The sequence below is a fragment of the Cryptotermes secundus genome, unplaced genomic scaffold (assembly GCF_002891405.2).
Source record: "Cryptotermes secundus unplaced genomic scaffold, Csec_1.0 scaffold286, whole genome shotgun sequence".
In the NCBI taxonomy this organism is placed as follows: Eukaryota; Metazoa; Arthropoda; class Insecta; order Blattodea; family Kalotermitidae; genus Cryptotermes; species Cryptotermes secundus.
This window is the reverse complement of record NW_019736399.1, coordinates 400,700-418,824: the sequence shown is the minus strand read 5'-3', so window position 1 is coordinate 418,824 and position 18,125 is coordinate 400,700. Positions and strand designations below refer to the sequence as shown.

The 18,125-nt window shown below is 44.4% G+C and overlaps 1 protein-coding gene across 10 annotated transcripts in view; it reads left to right on the top strand.

Moving 5' to 3' along the window:
- LOC111869832 (RNA-binding protein Musashi homolog 2) overlaps positions 1-18,125 on the top strand; it is a 389,564-nt gene that overhangs the window by 354,904 nt on the left and 16,535 nt on the right. The gene's annotated exons all lie outside the window — the stretch shown is intronic.

The following is an 18,125-nucleotide window of genomic DNA, read 5'->3' as shown; positions in this document are numbered from 1 at the left end:
CTTATCTTTACCCTCTCCTTTTTATATTCTGCTTCGTCCTGCCTCTACAAGATCGGACATGTTTAGCTGTGAGTGCAGTGCAACGCAGGTGTTGGGGCTATTGCCGGAGCGCTGTTTGTTCCATCTGGAAGTCCGTGGCCGACTGCAGTGGTACAGGTTGCATTGTATCACATCCGCTCGTGATGACAATTAGCGTGTATTAATGATGTCGATGACAGTGATGACTGTGAAATTTCGGAGACACGGTGTGTTAACACAAACATGGGCGTGCCACTTGAGCTGGTTTCTCACGGTCTACTGTTTCAGTGGTCTGTGATATCCTTACGTAACACTGCGACTGGTTGAGGTGTCACTGTGATGTACCTCGCTTCAAGGAGACTGGATCTCCTTGTTTCTGACGTGACGGTTGAGAGCAGGGACAAAAAGAAGGCTGGAAACCTTTTCCCTTTATTCTCCGGATTCTTAATTTTTTGAGGCCTCTGTTTTTGACAGTCCTATCCTCTGTTGTTGTCCCTGTGCTTAACTAATCAAGCACTGTGGAGGCGTATGGGGGAGTGGATGTATAGATCCACATTTTCCTGACCTCGGCACTAGCTGGAGGTGTGGTCAGCTTCACGCACCGGCCGCTTTACCCCCGGGGAAGGAGGCCCCGGTACCCGCTGGATAGAAGGTTGCCTGGGCCCCAGAGCCGGTCTGGACGACCTGGCGAAGAGAAATTGTTACCCTACTGGCACTCGAATTCCGACCCCTCGGTCGTCGAGCCCATAACCAGTCGCTATACCGACTACGCTACCCCGGCTCATGTCAGATGTCTACTAAATTATAACTTCGATTTTTGTTATTACCATGGCCCGGATTTTGATGACATGTCATCTTTTTTTTTTTCCTTGTATCCTATGCGATGCTCTTAAATATATAAATCTCGGATATGAGATGCTGGTTACAGAAATGTAAATTTTGTAGGTAATTTTTTTGTCATTTTTTGACATTTTTGGGGTTAAGTTCATTTTTTCATTTTGGTAATTTTTTGTTGAATTTTTGGACTTTTAAGGCTATTTCTTGTCATTTTTTGGCCATATGAGGGAATTTTTCTTCATATGTTTTCTGAAATGTGAATAACATGGAAGCGAAGTGTTCTTTCTTTTTTCCTTTAGGTCATTTTTCTAGATTTTTTCGGTCACTTTTAGGTCATTTTTTGAATATTTTCAGGTCATCAAAATCCGGGCCCTGGTTATTACTATTTTATCATCGTTATTCAACTGTTATGAATTCCCTTGGGGTTTTTTTTTGTTTTTTGTTTTTCTTTTCACTCGTGCGCACTTTGTAATTGGCCCTTGGGCTGAGTTAGCACTTGAAATAAAAATTGAATTATTACTATTGAGGAGCCGGGATAGCTCAGTCAGTGTAGTGATTAGGCTATGGGCTCGAGGATCGAGGATTCGGAATTCGATTCCCAACAAGGGTAAGAGCGTTTGAGACATCTGTTTTGGGTCATTGATTATTGAAATGTAGTGTTTCATTTAGCGTTATTGGTGATGATAATGAAAATTATGATCACATCATGCATTATCTTCGAAGACTGCCGCAATATGCTGTGAATTTCCTTTAACGTACCCGTCTCACTTTAAAACCCATGTGGGTCTCTTTCGTTATATTAGGCCATTGGTTTCAAAATTTTGATGCTCCCTAGATATGAAACGTTTCATCCCCAGCCCACAAAATGTTACTTAAAATATGACTTAGCGGTTTTAAAATGTGGCGCCTGCTACTTATGAACGTGTATTAAGTACTGTTTCTATATTCTACGTATGTTATTTAACGTGGCCTGTTCTTAATTTGTGTCCGCTATTAGGCCATTAATATCTTCGACGGTCCCCAGAATAAAGTTCCACGCCTCTGTGTGGGGCTGCGGTCCCTGCTGTGAGAAACACTACTAGGCTGCTAAGTAAAGCTTTGACGGTACAAAAGTTCCACTACATAACCAGTTCCAAAAAACTAAGAGAATGGAAGCTTTAAGATAGTTAAATAGTCGAGTCTTGATTTTTAGTCCCCTAGATCTGCCCCTAATCCTCGCTTTTCTCTGTTCCATGCGTTTTTTTTTTATTTGCAGCCTCCCTGGTTCTTGGCCGTACGATTATTGACACTGCGCATAGATGGCAGTGCGCTTTCCCAGCCCGTCATTGGGACAGATCGTAATTGAGTAGCGCCTATGTGACTCACAGATGAATTCGCGCCACCCTCTCACTTCTTTGTAATCACCGTGCGTCAGCTTCTCACCACTCACACTCGAATGTGAGATTGTTCATCCCCTCTTCCGCGTGTTTTGTTATTAGCGCTCCCAGTGTGGAGATGCCCCAACTAAGTGCCACTCAACTCTTTTCTGAATGACGGACTCGTGGGTGTTGCGAGGATTGGTTACTTCGTGTGACACGCTTTGAGGGTGCGTCGTTCCCTGAGTAGGCAACCTTGTGGTAGAAAAACCTTGTGCGTTCAATGAAATATCCGATGTGGCTATTTTTGTTCCTATCGTATGTGACAGTATGACGTAGTGACTATAATGATGACGTAAAGATCTGCATCATTATCTGGCGGCATGGTTCTTTGAAGATGAAGCGGTGAGTTCCTCCGAAACGTTGGTGACGGCCGCGTCCATGCGTAAGCGGTTAGTCGCTGGCTTCCCACCGCGGCGACACGGGTTCGATCCCGGATCTGGTAAAGTGGGATTTGTGGTGGACAGAGTTTTTCTCAGAGTACTTCGGTTTCTCTTGCCACTCGTCATTCCACCAAATTTTCCATCATCATAATCACCCGGGGCAGGTATAATAGGCCAATCAGTGGCCACCGTGCCGAGTGGACCCAGTTGGACTCCACCCGCCACTAAGCGAATTTAACGTTGGTGACTATCAAACTGCACGGTATCTCATCTGAAAAGACATTGACCCTAAAATACTTTGTTTTCCTATACTACGTTTAGTAAAACATCGTTAAGTTAATTTTAAATTTACAAAAATGCATACGAGATGCTATTTAGCCCTAGATAGATGTTCCATATTGTAAGTGTACATGGTAGATAAGAATAGATTCGAAAAGGGGGGGGGAATGGCGATACGCCACAAGAAAATGCTTGTTGCCCTTGTCATAATTCCATTAAACTCTCAACAGTCCAGTATTGGTTAGAAGAGTTTCTATGGATATGTGACACTTTTGATCGTAGCTTAATTTGCCTGATGTTTTCTCGGATATAGCAGTGCAGCGCGTCACAGCGGCGCGATTTAGAACTTCATGAACATGGCTACGTCTCTCATAGCTCAGTAATTGTGTACGGGAATATAAAGAAGCACGTTCTCTTGTTGTTTTGTGCTCGTTTTAATTGAATGGGGGTCTGTTTAGGACACCGAATGTTCATGAAAGCCTTAAGCATTTATTCATTGATTCATAGATTGAATTCATAAATATGTGTAACTGGAATATATATTTCGAATATGTTGGCTTGTTGTCTTCTGGGGTGTGTATCGTTACCAGTGTTTCGGAGGAATATACTTGTTCAGAGTGCTTTGAAGAAGGAGGCAGCACGTTCCCCCGAAACGTTGGTAGCTGCCTACCATGTTGCTTGGCATCGCATTCTAGAATATAGGAATCTTCATTGTCACTGTTGTGATAACCGCTGTCGCCAGAGGGCTTTCGAGAATGTTTGCACCGCTCAGGCTGAAGGAATGCTGCGTGCTGTATGGTTAACCCACTGTTTTTCTTCTTACCTATTCATAGAGAGCACTTATATTATATACTACGTAAGGTCACGGGTTCGATTCCCGATTAGGTCATTAGATTATTTTCAATATAACTAATCCCTTCAGGAGCCGTGGTAGCGTAGTCGGTATAGCGACTTGACATATACCCGAGCTGTGCTCGGTTCGAATCTTGGCCGAGACATGACTATCCTAGCTGAAATCTTTCGTGACCTTCCTCAGACCCTCCAGGCAAATGCTGGGATCGTACCTTGATTAGGCAGTGGTCACTTTCATAAAAATCCTTTTCATTTTATTATTTATCTATTATTTTACAATTCGGTGGCATGCGGTAACGTAGTTGGTTTGAGGCACTATGCTAGAAGCCAAAAGGTCGTCGATTGGATTCCCGATTATGTCATTGCATTTTTCAGTTGACCTAATCTTTCCAACCGCGCTATGATCCTGGGTCGACTCAGCCTCTAACAGAAATGAGTACCAGGAATCTTCCTGGGGGTAAAGGGTGGCCGGCGCATAAAGCTGACAACCTTACCATAATCTTTGAGCCGATTTTCTAGAAAATGTGGGAGCCTCGACGTCTCACAACCCAATGAGCCTCCACGACCTGTTACNCTCCCCCCCCCCCCATTTTCTTGCTAGCATTGGCGACGTTCAGTGAGTCTCAGTTCTACACGAGTTACGAAAGTAAAACGGAAATTGCTGAATTTCCTAATGTTGCGGACGGAATTGGATGTATGCATGTGACGCCTTTAGACACGTCTATACAGCAGTGCGGACAGTGATAATTGCACGGCATTGCCTATAAATAGTTCTTCGTGAACGTAAACAAGGGTTAGGTCTCAAGACTCGTTTCATTAAAGCTGATGGCATTCTTGATCTTTCCGTCTTTCCCTTTGTCTTCCAGCATTCCGTCGTCCCCGGGGTTGATACTGAAAAGTCGGTTTGGGTAAGCGGTTTATGTCCATCCTTTCCAGGTGATCTGACCAGCTCTTTCGATATAATGTTAAGTCTTCTCCACTGGGAAGACCAAGACGTAGGTGGGTGGGCAATATTAAAATGGATCTCAGAGAGATAGGACCAGTGGAGTGCTCCTGTGAACACGGTAATGAACTTTCGGGTTCAATAAAATGCTGGCAATTTCTTGAGTAGCCGCACAAAGGCGGCTTCTCAAGAGGGGCTTAGCTCCTTGAGTGAGTGATAAGATTGTTCACTTTTAGCCTTTACGACCATCAAAATTTCTCTGGCTGTCCAATCTTGTAAGGCCTTATATTGGGCTCAGGAATTCTTAACCGATGTTAACCGTATAATTATTTTTTTTAATTCACATAATGTGTGTTGGAATCCAGCTGGGTCCACTCGGCACGTCGGCCGTTCATTGGCCTATTTTACCTGTCCTGGGGATTATGATGATGGAGAATGTAGTGGAATGTAGATCGGTAGGGGAAACCGAAGCATTCGGAGAAAACCAGCGCCACTTTGTCCACCACAAATCCGACTTGACCAGTCCCGGGCTTGAACCCGGGCCGCAACCGATGTATAAGTAGGAGCTTCAAATGAAACCCGGTCTGAGCTCAGACATGAAGTTTACGTTCCCTTATTCTAACACATTTTAATAAAGATGAAATTTGGGGGTTTCACGGCAATAAAAATAAGAATGGTGGGTTTCTGGCTCCTGACACTGAGTTCAAAAGTTAGTGACGTTTCTGATGAATCTGTCTCGGCCTTCAGAGTAGAATACGAAACGGTGGCACATACCTACCCAACTACACGGTATCACACCATAATCTGAACATAGCAGTTGGAGGAAAGAGTGTGTTCTTTATTCAGAAAACATCACGTGACAACTTGTGGGTTATCATTTAGTAGGGTATTTAGAAATGGTGAGGCAATTTGCGACGTGTTACAAGACGCAGTCATTAAACACGTACATTAACATGTCTGTAGCTGAAAGGATCATAATTCAGATTAATACTTTTGAGTTCTGTAAATGACTGGCCCAAACTTCAGGGCGTGTAGGCTGTATGACAGTTGACGTAATACCTTTACAGCACTACTTCCGGCCGTCCAGTAGCTCAGGCGGATAATCGCCGGCTTTCCGGGTTCGATTCAAAGTCAGGTCATTTTGGGATTTGTGGTAGAAATTCCCAGGAATTCGATTTCGCCTCATGATTCACGTTCTACACTGCTCCACGTTCATTAATCATCTCATGCTGTGTAGTCTTGATACTGACAGCGTTGTTAAATAACCATCTTAATGAAAACAGCACTTTACGAATTCGCTTTCAAGTGCACAGACGTGTTTCTGAAAATCAGCCACTAGTTCTTATTCAGACTCTGCTGGGGACTGGATGGATGCAGTTTCTTAAAGTAGGCTTCTTTCCCAACAGATGGAACTGTTGAGATAGTGGTTGTCTAGGCTTTGACACCGCGTAGCTGCCAATGTTTCGATTGCGCCTTCCGCCTTTCATCTCTGACAATGGATGCGGTGGTTCCCCAAACTAAACAACCAGTATCCACTAAACATTTGACTTCAGCAGCTGCTACTGCTGGGTCTCATAAGCAGAATGTATATGCGGTTAATTAAATTAGATATTTCCGCAGCGTCCAGACCGATTTTGGGGCCCACCATGCTTCTTATCCAATGAATACCGGGGCATGAAACAGACCACTCACCTGCATCTCCTGCCGAGGTCAAGAATGATGGAGCTATACCTCCACTACTCCGTATGTCTTTACGGCATGCTGCGTATTTTTTTCCCCCTTTGCGGGCAGTAAAAACTTTCAGTTTGTGCTGAATTATGAAGGAAAGCGTGAAATATGAAGAGGGGGGATATGAACCTACGATACCCCAACTTTTGGATATCCACAAGTCCTTCACAAAAGGTGTCCCAAAACAATTGACAATCCATTTGGCAACTGCCAAATTCTGCCCAGAAATCAATGTTTGCAACCCTGAAAAAATGTCAGTTTATGTGAAATTATCTCCTTGTAAAGTTCCCAGGATACATGAACAGCTTCCTAATAGCATCCCTGATCATTTAGGTGGTAAAATTCTTTGCTCTGTAGGTGGATCTTTGCTTTACTTCTAGGCTTGTGCAGATTTATGTCAAGCAGGCGTGTTCGTTGAAAACGGGTACACTATACTTGGGCCAGGAAACTTGAATCACTGTAGCAAGCATCAGCCACTGCAACTTTCTGAATCACCGCTATCGTATAAATATATCTATACTGTATTGGTTTTTGGAATGGAGATAGATCTGATGTGGACTTCAGTCTTCATTTCTCCTTTAATTCACCCTCAGGCTCCATCGTCATCACCGTTCAGTACAGAATATTACGTCTTCCCGCCTTGCACCTAGAAATCTGATTAAGACTCAGAAAAATATTTTTATGGTGTTTTGTATGAATGTGAAACGGAGAAACCCTCACATTTTGTGTGTTTGAGAACGTGGTGCTGAGGGGAATATTTGGACCTAAGCGACGGTTACAGGAGGCTGGAGGGAACTGCATAACGTGTACCCCCGCCAAATATTAGGAACAAGTCAGTGAGGGTTATGGGCGGAGCATGTAGAATGCATGGAAGAAAATTTTGGTTCAAAAACATGAAGGAAAGAAACCATTTGGAACATCTAGATGTAGACGGTCCTGTAATAGCAAAACCGATGCTAAACAAATAGCTTTGAATGTTTTGTACTCGATTCATCTGGCTCTTGTATATATGAAAATGGATCTCATGGATAATTAACATGATGGGAACTTCTTGTCTGGCAGAGCAGCTGGATTCTCAATAAGGACAATGACCGAGCCGGTTACCATAGCAGTAACTCCATTGAGATGCATTCGGGAAGTGCTTGGTTCGAATCTTGGCTGGGACACCTGTTCTCGCCGGAGGACCTTCGTCGCTTTTCCTCCACAGCTTCGTCCTTCCCACAGGATAATTCCCCATTCATCCATCCTTCATCCTGCCATTATAAATATCCCACGAGAAGAGGAAGGGCGGCCGCACACCAACAAGACAAGCATCAAGACATGAGAGAAAGGACGCAGTCTTGCTTCATTCGTGATTCGTCAGCATGAAGCTGACGTCAGCACAATGACTCAGACCGGTGTGCGGCGATTTTCATAATCTCGTTCGTTTCAACTGTGCTCCTTTCTTTGCGTCATGTCTCAGACATCGTGTCTTGACACATGCCGGTATGCGGCCTTCCTAAGTTCTTACCACATTCAGTTCTGAGAATGAAACATAGACTGAGCCTTGCACTCAATTAATTAAGCATTATGCCATGAAGACACATGGAGAGTGGAACTCCATTATTCTTGACCGCGGCACTAGATGGAGGTGAGTGGTCAGCTTCACGCCCAGGCCGTTTTACCCCGGTACGCAAGTATAGGAGGCTGGGTGGACCCCAGAACCATTCTGAACGTTGTGGACTAGAAAGAAATGTCTTGCCTCTGCTGGGAATCTAACCTGAGCCGTCCACCCATCACTATACCAACTGTGCTATCCCGAATTCTGATCCGCCTCATTATTCAGGTCTTTTTATTGTGCGCAGAAATTTCTTTCCTAGTCTTTAACAGTTCTGAAGACGAAGACGTGGCATTCCCTTTGCTTGTTGAAGCTGTGGATATGATTTGCAATGCGGTGTCACTTGTTTGCAGTTCGTAGCTGGAAGACTGGATATGTTTTTAATTTTATTGGGCCGTAAATCATCATTTGGTAATCGCTAAGGGGAAGGTAGCAAATTGACACCATAAAAACAAGAATTTTTTGCTAGTATAGCGTGTTTTTACTTCTCTCTCTCTGTCTCCTTGTCGCCTCATTTTCTTTGCCCGCAATTCTAGCCGCTGCTGTCCCAGAGGTGCACTGCAATTGACAGCAGAGGAAAAAGTGCCACTTCGTCAAGATAGAGAAAATGGTTTACGGCGCGGACATAGCTGTAATGGAGGCAGCCACTCGCGCTGAATTGGCCCCGTGTGCCTGCAGCCTGTTACGGGTTTGGTAGTGCTGCAGTCCTTGTCATATGTTCGCAGCGTTAATTGTAGCGAATTTGAATGCATTTTTTAAAGAAAGCGTAACGTTTGAAGCTATGAACTTCGTGCACAGGGTTCTATAGCCCCCCCTCCATCTTCAGATTATTAGAATGTAAATATATTTTTAACATTGGCACGTGTATGACTATAGAAGGGTTTTGGATTGATGATCGGATCTATTCGCCTCCATGATACAACGCATGGCTACACTTTACAATTCATTATTACACAGTCACGTCTTCATTAGCCGTTGCTCGGTAACGGCTTCAGTGGCGGACGTTCCCCGACCTCTGTTCCCAAACTATACGCTGTCTCAGCAGCTAGCTTCTCACAACTGAACCGCAGCGGTTCTCTCACTCAAAGCCAAAGTCATATTGCGACTGGCAGTCAGTCAGACCGGATATGTGTTACTGTTTCACAGTTACGGTCTTGTTTTTGTGGGGCGCCCCCTCTGACGAGCACGGATCTGTCTTTTCTCAGAGTCATTGTCTACAGTAGTAAGTCATCTGTCATAATGTAAAGGATATCTACGTTTTACGTGGNAGTTTCCAGTGATGACCCATAGCTCACTGGATGGCGTCGTGCCAGAATTGTCTGGACACTCCAGGACTCGCGTCGTCCACACCATCCCCTTACCCGGCGTGACCTCGACCCAATCGGTATGTTGTCCCGGGCCCTCGAGTCACACCGTCAGCGGATAGTGCAGTATCAACGCGTTGAGATACAGTCCGTGTTGTTATGCCTGGCCGCCCTCAGCAGATGCGCATGGGTTAGTGACAGTCCCTCCAACATTGTCACTTCTTGTCACGCGCAACCCTGAGCTCCTATATTTGGGAGCACGCTTTATTTATTTATTTATTTATTTTGTTTTTGCTAACGTTGGGATGGCTATATTAAGGCGAAATTTTGATGTTAACAATGGGAGGGCTGAATGTGAGGCATGCAGTGCAACGTGGAATTTGGATACCAACTCAGCATTTGCTCTAGTACCGAGGAAAACCACGGAAAACCTTGGTCGAGCCTCTCACTGACTCTTCTGCTTATAACATCTCTGCACGGACCGTACAGAAAGCACCGTTTCATTAAATGATGTGAAATTGTTACCGTGGAAACATGCTTGTTTGCGAATCCGTTACTTAGCTGCTGATTTCGCGGTCGTTGCATAGCAACTGGTCTATACGCCACAGTGTAATTTCCCTGAAAGACCATTTTTACAATGTTTGCGGTTAGCGCTCATTAAGCCTGGCCCCACAGAACTAGGTACGAGAAAACCAGGAGAAGTGGACTCCAGGTCAGAGTTTATCAGAATTAGAAAACTTTAATCCTTACAAATCATTAAACAGTATTATTTTGTCTTCGCGCCGGGCTAGCTGATTCGGTATAGCGATGGGCTACAGGCTGGGCGCTCGGGTTCTATTCCCGGCTTCGCAAGATTTTTCTCATCTCATATTCAGTGGGTACAGGGGGCTCTTTCCCCGCGGATAAAGCCGCCGGGGCGTGAAACTGACTGCTCTAATCTAGGCATATGTAAAGGATGGTGAAGCTATAACTCCACTCCCCCATACGTCTTCATGGTGTGTTTAATTAAACACAGGGACAACTTTGCTTTACCTTTTGCTACATAATTTTTGTTGTAAGGCTGCGGCTGCCGTCACTTCTTACATTCGCCCCCTCACCAACCCCTGGAATAAAAATTCTCTTGGCCGTTTTGGAGGGGAAATTTTGTTGAGAACAGAATTGTATGATACCGTTTAAAGGATTGAGAATTGTAACATAATGTAGATCTATTATAATGTACGTAATACAACGTTTTAAGAGAGGAGACCGCTTGGAATTCATGGGCGGAGGTGGAAGGATATTATTAAAATGGATCCTGAAGAAATGCGGTTAGAGGGCGTCGACTGGTGAATATCTGCTTGCGAACATACGTCCCTGTGCTCACTGTATGCTGTGAGTGCTGTGTTAATATCGATAACTCCCGGTTCTGTAGATAATAGTTCCCACGTAATGATGCCTGTAAGACATTTCTAGAGTCAGGCATCCGGTGTGAGAAGTCGATTTTTATCCATCCCGAGGGTATTTTTAAGCTCGTGAAATGTTGACGGAAGGCTCAAGTTGCTGTGACCTCATTTCCTCCAGTTCCGAAACCAGGGTCCTCGACAAACCGAGAGAAGCAGATAGCAAGACGCCGTCCAATATTGATTATGTTGCATACAGCCTGCCCGACGACCGGACGGTCCGTTGGGTTTGCCCGGCACGAGTAATTGGAATTCGCTGATGAACTGGAGATCGGTGCTGGCAGTTGTGGCACTAGCAGGTCCATTCGTTGATGCATTCACTCGTTTCGAAGAACAGTAGGTCAAAATGTGGTTAGAAAACATGGAGATGTACTTTCATGCGATGTTTTAAAAGGAGGCGGGGTACTCAGTCGGTATAGCAGTAGGCTGTACGACCAAGGTTCGATTCCTGTTAATACGGGGGGCTCTTTCCCTGGAGCTGAAGCGGCTGGGGCTTGAAGTTGACCACCTCCATGGAGTGCCGAGTTCAAGAATGGAGGAGTTATACTTTCATTAATTGAATAATTAAGCACAGGGACAGCTTTAACTTTTATTTGAATGTAGGCGGAATAGGAAATATAGTAACACAGAAATGAGGTTCGTGGTGAGATAGAACAAATTGGGGAAATGGCGTGTAAACGTTCAGTTTATGCCGTGGACTTTTGATAAGACAATGTAGACGGAAAGTGGATCACGTCCAGGGGTTGCCTTCCGTATCGTCGAGGTTAAACCTGTACGTGTTCCATTAAGGAAGTGCATTTTGCCCGCACAGTGTATTTATGTGCTTAGTATGATTCTCAGACGAAATATCGATTATTTCCCTAAACAGCATTATTCGAATAGTCTTTGTATGAAAGATGCAGTATGTTCTCTGTGAGGTACGAACTGAATATATAAATATCAATAACCTTACTACTGCAGACAATGGCTCTGACAAAAGACATACCCGTCTTCTCATCAGAGAGGGCGCCCCACAAAAGCAAGACCGAAACTGTGAAACAGTAATAAATATTTTGTCATGATTCCCAGATTGGGCTCGACACCAAGACTGACTGACTGACCGTCAGTCACAATGTGACTTCGACTCTAAAAAGCTGAATCAGAACCCGCTGCTAACTCGTTAGGAATTTCGGCGAACTGTAGGTTGTTGGGTGAAATGGATAACAGTCATCGAATGTGTTGTTTGTCCAGCACTATAATGTTAGAAGGAAAATATAACATGGAATTAAGTGTACTGCTTTAAATAAACAGGTGTGTGGAACAGCTCGCCTGAAGTTGGTTTGCGGGGTTTCTGCGTATTCTGTGCCAATGCATGACTTCAGCTTTTAAGAATACGCCGCCTATAAAGCTGAAGGAATTCCAACGTTTCGGCAAACATTGTAGTTCCCATTTTCAGGGATAGTGTCTTTGGTTTAGTAATTTGCTAATGGGCTTCGCCAGCACAGTCATTCTTGATTTGAGACCCCGTCGGCACCCATGACTGTATTTTTGTTCTTTCGCCAAGATTTCTACGTTTTTTAAATGAGATCTCTCCAGGGAGATTTTGGATTTTCAGTGATTCCTTTGAGCAGAGCAGTAATTTTGCTGCTGGCCTTTGCTAGCACAGTCATTCGTTTTGGACCCCACAGGACCCATGACCATATAGTGTCTTCGGAGGGTTTCAGTAACATATACTGTACATATCTAACGGTTGACGAGTGGGTGGCGGAGCAGTGATTGGACGAACCGAAGGGCGGCGTGCTATCCAATACAGAGAGACCATGTGGTAGAGGAAACAGTGATTTTCAACGTTGGTCACGAAGAGAGGTGACGAGAAATGTTTCTGGCACTCCACAAATCATAAGAGAAATTTGTGGACTGAATTCGGATTGATGAGGGAACTTCCACACGATGAGCTTCTTTATGGTGACAAAGTGAGCGTCTATAAACATTTCTAAGAAGGCCCTGCATTATGAAGTTAGGTACCAAAAAGGAAGTTATAGGAAGAATTGTCTACTTCCCTTTGATACGACACGGACCGCACAGAGAACGAACAAATTAGAAGGAATACACAGACATCAAGATTATTTCATAAACCTCGTTTTAATTTTTTTTTTTCAAAATAAGGAAAAGAGACACAAAATGATTTGTGCCTGGCAGCATCAGATTTCGACCGCCTCTGTGGTCTAGTGGTCAGGGTGTCTGGCTACAGGGTTCCTGGCTACACATCCAGAGGTACCTGATTCGATTCCCAGCGCTATCATATTTTCTGAGTAATAGTTGGTCTGGGACGAGGTTCACTCAGCCTCAGAGGATAATTGAGGAACTATCTCCGGTCTAGAAAACCGAGATTAACGACCGGTGGAATCCGTTGCGCTGACAAGCGGCGGTCGCTCGGTCGGTATAGTTCGCTTGCGGACTACAGGCCACAGAGTTTGTTGTTTGTTTTAGCATCGGATGCCTCTGGGACGTTGTGGGTGTCACTACGCTGTCATAATACCGAATGTCTGCAATGCACTTTTCACCCATTAGGAGCCAATTGATGAAATTTTCGTACATCAACTCAGACGAAATGGCTCAGTTGTGTCGCAAACGCAGGTGATAATGGCGTGATGAGTTTGGTCTCGTCTCTCCCTTCGCAACGTAACGTTCGGGCACTCGATACAGGATGTCTCGTTTTACTTGCACAGCCGTGTGTCTTCAATCTCCTAGCCCATAAACTGCACCAAGTTTGTTTTCAATAGTGAATTCCGTTCTGATGTTTGATTTGATTTTAGGACTTGCCTGCTATATATCCCCTTCCGAATGTTGATTAAACGCGTTCGAGTTATTTTTCTCATAAATATATGTTGGTCTCAGTCCATTCCTCTTCTAGAGAATGGTTAATAATAGATGAGTTCGAATTGCTTCGAGAAAGCTGAAAACTCGAACATACCATGTCTACCTCAATAGAAGCCTAGTGTTACGTCTTAACACCTCGAAGCACGAATTTCTTCCAAATGCTTGAATTCAGTTCCTGCGTTGCAGGGAACATGGCTGTTTAAAGCCAATTCTGGCCGCGTCATAGCTCAAGCGGTTAGTCGCTGGCTTCCCACCGCGGCGACCCGGGTTAGATCCCGGGTCTGGTCAAGTGGGATTTGTGGTGGACAAAGTGGCACTGGGTCAGGTTTTCTCCGAGTACTTCGGTTTCCCCTGCCAATCTTCATTCCACCAATTGCTCTACAATTGCCCTCACCTATAATCTGGGGCTGGTACAATAGGCCAGAAGTGGCCCCAGTACAAGGGTCCTCATTAGCAATAAAAAAAGCCAATTTGGTTAATGAAGTACACGTAAATAGCCTCTTGTTTCTTTTGAGAATCATGCGAAACACAGAAACACTGCTATAAGCAGAGCGTAAAGACTTTTAAAGTAAGTTGTATATTTAACAATCACGATGCTTCCAAGGGCTAAGATACCTAAACTAAGAACGTTGTATATCTTATGAGTTTCCGAAACCTAATTGATCCTAAAATATTTACACAGAGCTCCAAGCAGAACTTCAAAAAACCTACTTTACTATTGCTACTTACGTAGGCCTATAAATTCTCTCTGATATCATCTTAAAAATTTTGGAATAGTTTTCGCATCCAATTGTTACAAGCTATAATTAATAAATATGGCATGTAGTACCAATGAGGGAGAAGAGGAATGCGTATAGGATATTGGTGGGAAAGCCAGAAGGAAAGAGATCACTGGGAAGACCAAGTCGTAGGTGGGTGGACAATATTAAAGTGGGTCTTAGTGAGATAGGATGGAATGGTGTGGATTGGATTGATCTGGCTCACGATAGGGACCAGTGGAGGGCTTTTGTGAACACGGTAAAGAACCTTTGGGTTCATTAAAATGTTGGGAAGTTCTTGAGTAGTTGCAGAACTGGCGACTCCTCCAGAAGGGCTCAGCTCCATGAGTAAGTAAGTAATTTTTAGTCTACTTTCCTTATTTTGTAAAAATTGAAAGCAGGCTCATGTGATGACCATGCTCTCTGTGTGTCTGTGTCCCCCTCCTACCAGTCAACTTTCGGATGGCTGAACCAGTCTTATGCAACTCGGTATGTACATGGCACCTGAGCCCAGAGCCCATCTCAAATGCGTGTAAATTCCTCTCATCAGTCTCTGTATATGTATCCCCTTGTCGTTGTTTCGCAACGGCTCTGTAAAAAGACGTAACTGCGGCAACGAATACACGCGCAACAAAAGATTTCTTTTGGGCGCGTCGTTCACTATGCGGTCCATATATCGAAGGAAAGTATGCGATTAATTCTTCCAAGAACTTGTAATATTTATGTCATATTTCACGTTTTTAGCTCTAGTAGTCAATTATTCCCGTCATACCGAAAGATAAAAGCAGTTTTAACGGGACCGCCATTTTACATTCCCCAAAAAACATATCTCACCAGTAGCTTGCTGCTCTGAAAGCTGTTCACATTCAACATTTCGGGGTTCTAAATTAATTGGCGCTAATACTGCTCCCATTTCACAAGTTCACGCGCCCGTCATGTTGTTATTGCTTGTACGCCAATACGTCCATACCAAATTTCTTGGAAATCGGTCAGCTTGTTCAAGACTTGAAGTTGAGGGGTGGGGACATGCAGAAGGCGTTGATCTCATAAGCCTGCTTTCGTTACAGAAGAAGGAACGTAGACTGCTAATGGGGGTGCATAGATTGACAGTACATATTTACAGAGAATATGTACCCATAATTGAAATACAGTAATGGCGTTTTGTATTTTTGCACAACATTCATGCCGACTGCCGATCCTAGTGGCCCCGAGGACCACGGCACAAACGCTGGTGTCGTGGGTTCGAATCTCACTCGAGGCATAGATGTTTGCCTTTATTGTGTTTGTTGTCCTGTTTATGTAACGGCCTTACGACGGGCTGATCCCCCACCCAAGAAGTCCGACCGACTGTCTATATATGAAGAAACTGAAAACAGAGGCCAAGGGTCATTATGGACTGTACCACCACAGAGTAGTGGTTTATACAGACTCAGAAGTTCATGCAGCCTCCTATCGAGAGGGTAAGTGTGGTTCTTTCCATAAGTGCAAAGCGGCTGGAGTGTAAACCTGACCACTCACCTGCATATAGTGCCGAATTTAATGCTGCTATCCGACCACTCTCCCATTCGTGTTCAAGTGTAATGCTTAGTTAAGCACAGGGACTTCATATTACTGACTGTGAAGATAAAAGGTAAAGTTGTCCCGGTACTTAACTAATTAAGCACTTAACGCCATGAACGGGGCCGTGCCATAGCTCAGGCGGTTGGTCCCCGGCTTCCCACCGCGGCGGCCCAGGTTCGAGCCCAGGTCATATGGCGTTTGTGGTGGACAAAGTGGCACTGGGGCAGGTTTTCTCCAAGTACTTCGGTTTCCCCTGCCAGTTCTCATTCCACCGACTGCTCCACACTCACCTATCATCCGGAGCCGGTAATATAGGCAAGAGAGAGGCCGACGTACCAAGTGGACTCACCCTCACCCCACCCCCAAGAAACTAAAAACTGTGCCATGAAGGCACGTTGGGGAGTGGACATATAGATCCACGTTTCCTTGGCTTGGGCGCTAGTTGGAAGTGAGTGGTCATCTTCACACCCCGACCGCTTTACCCCCAGGGAAAGAACCCTCGGTACCCATTGGATGGGTCGCAGAGCCGGTCTGGACTCCTTGGAGAAGAAAAAATTCTTGACTCTACCTGGACTTGAACTCCGACCCCTCCGTCGTCCAGGCCGTAGCCAATCGCTATCCCGACTCCTTACCTGTACTTGGTAGAAATATAGTATGTGGATGCGAATTGGATTATAACAGGCTCTTATGAAAACGGTAATGAAACTTACGGTTGCACGAAAAGGGGCATTTGTTGTCCCGCTTAGCTACTGGTAGTTTCTAAACAGTGCTGAACTCCGTATAGTTTTCTTTGTAGCAAATTGCAAAACTGCGTTTCAGCGTGAATGTCTTCCTGTAAACCTTCTGGGTTGCTCCTTTCACTGGCACAGCCCAGACCACAATCAATACTCAACCAACGGCCTGAAACTTCCAGTGCATGGAGTGCATAGTGTTACGTCAGACACAGCAAAAGGTGAAGTGACGTAATACTGTGGCCTGTGATTCCAGATTGTATAGAGTCAGTTGACAGTTGCTGCTCCACAAGAAGTGAACACACTTGGTAAAGTGCCGTTTACTTTACCTAATTTTGTTCGGTATTTGGTGCAATATCACTGCGCGATACATGTATCTGTCCGCCCCCTGATCCGATTGCAGACATAAATATTATTAATTATTTTCGTGAAAGTGTGTAAGCATGAAATTTGGCACTTCCCCGCACACTGGCTCGGCTCTTAATTAACAAAATGGCCGTCTTGCGAAATTACGAGTTGGGCGCAAAACTGGCGCTACAGAACATAGTGACTGAAGTGTGATAACATCAAGCATTTAATGGATAATTTTTCTTGGAAAATGGAAAATTACACAATGGCTACGGTAAATAATTTTTCACCTGTTTCTGTACTCCCTTACTATGAAAGTGTTCAGCTTGCTGTTTGCAACTAGGTAACCTACAAACGTTCAGGAATTACAGATAATTTCTACATTTATATTAGAAGACAATTTGTGAAACACTAATACCGTTGAGGACAGTAATATTTCCTTACAATGGCGGTTAGAATTGTAGACGTAGCAAGTGGGGCAAGCAGTGGCGCTTTTGTTTTGAAGGTTTTATGCCTCTCTTACGTAAATAGTTGCCCATGGTTTATGTTCCTGTAGTTTGGTTTATCTTGCAGTTATATATTTCGTATTGTCTTCAAAGGATATTCGGTTCGAATCCCGGCCGAAGTACCATCTGTCCTGACTACTGTTACCTAGTGATTGAGGCTAACTTATAATTGGCCGAACTGAGTGGCGTCCTCTTCTAGTTCACACCTGTTGGGGGACTAATTAAATATTGCCCAGACAGTGGACAGTATTCAGCTTAATGTCCTTATAGTTATCCTGATATGTTTTTTGTGGTTTTCCACGTGCAGTATAGGCAAATGTCGGGATTAGGCAGCGTACCCCTACCGTCCACATGCTTTCCATTTGTTCTTTGTTGTCCAGTCACTCGACTTCACTGCTGACCAGTACAGATCGGGACGGATGGTTCCTTCCAGTTTAACATCCATCAGCGCTACCATTCAATACACTACATTCTAGACAACGCCGTGAAGTAACCTACATAAAAGAAATGTTAATTTTCGGCACTGTGACATCGAGTTGTAAAGAAACTGGAGCGATAATGTTCTCAC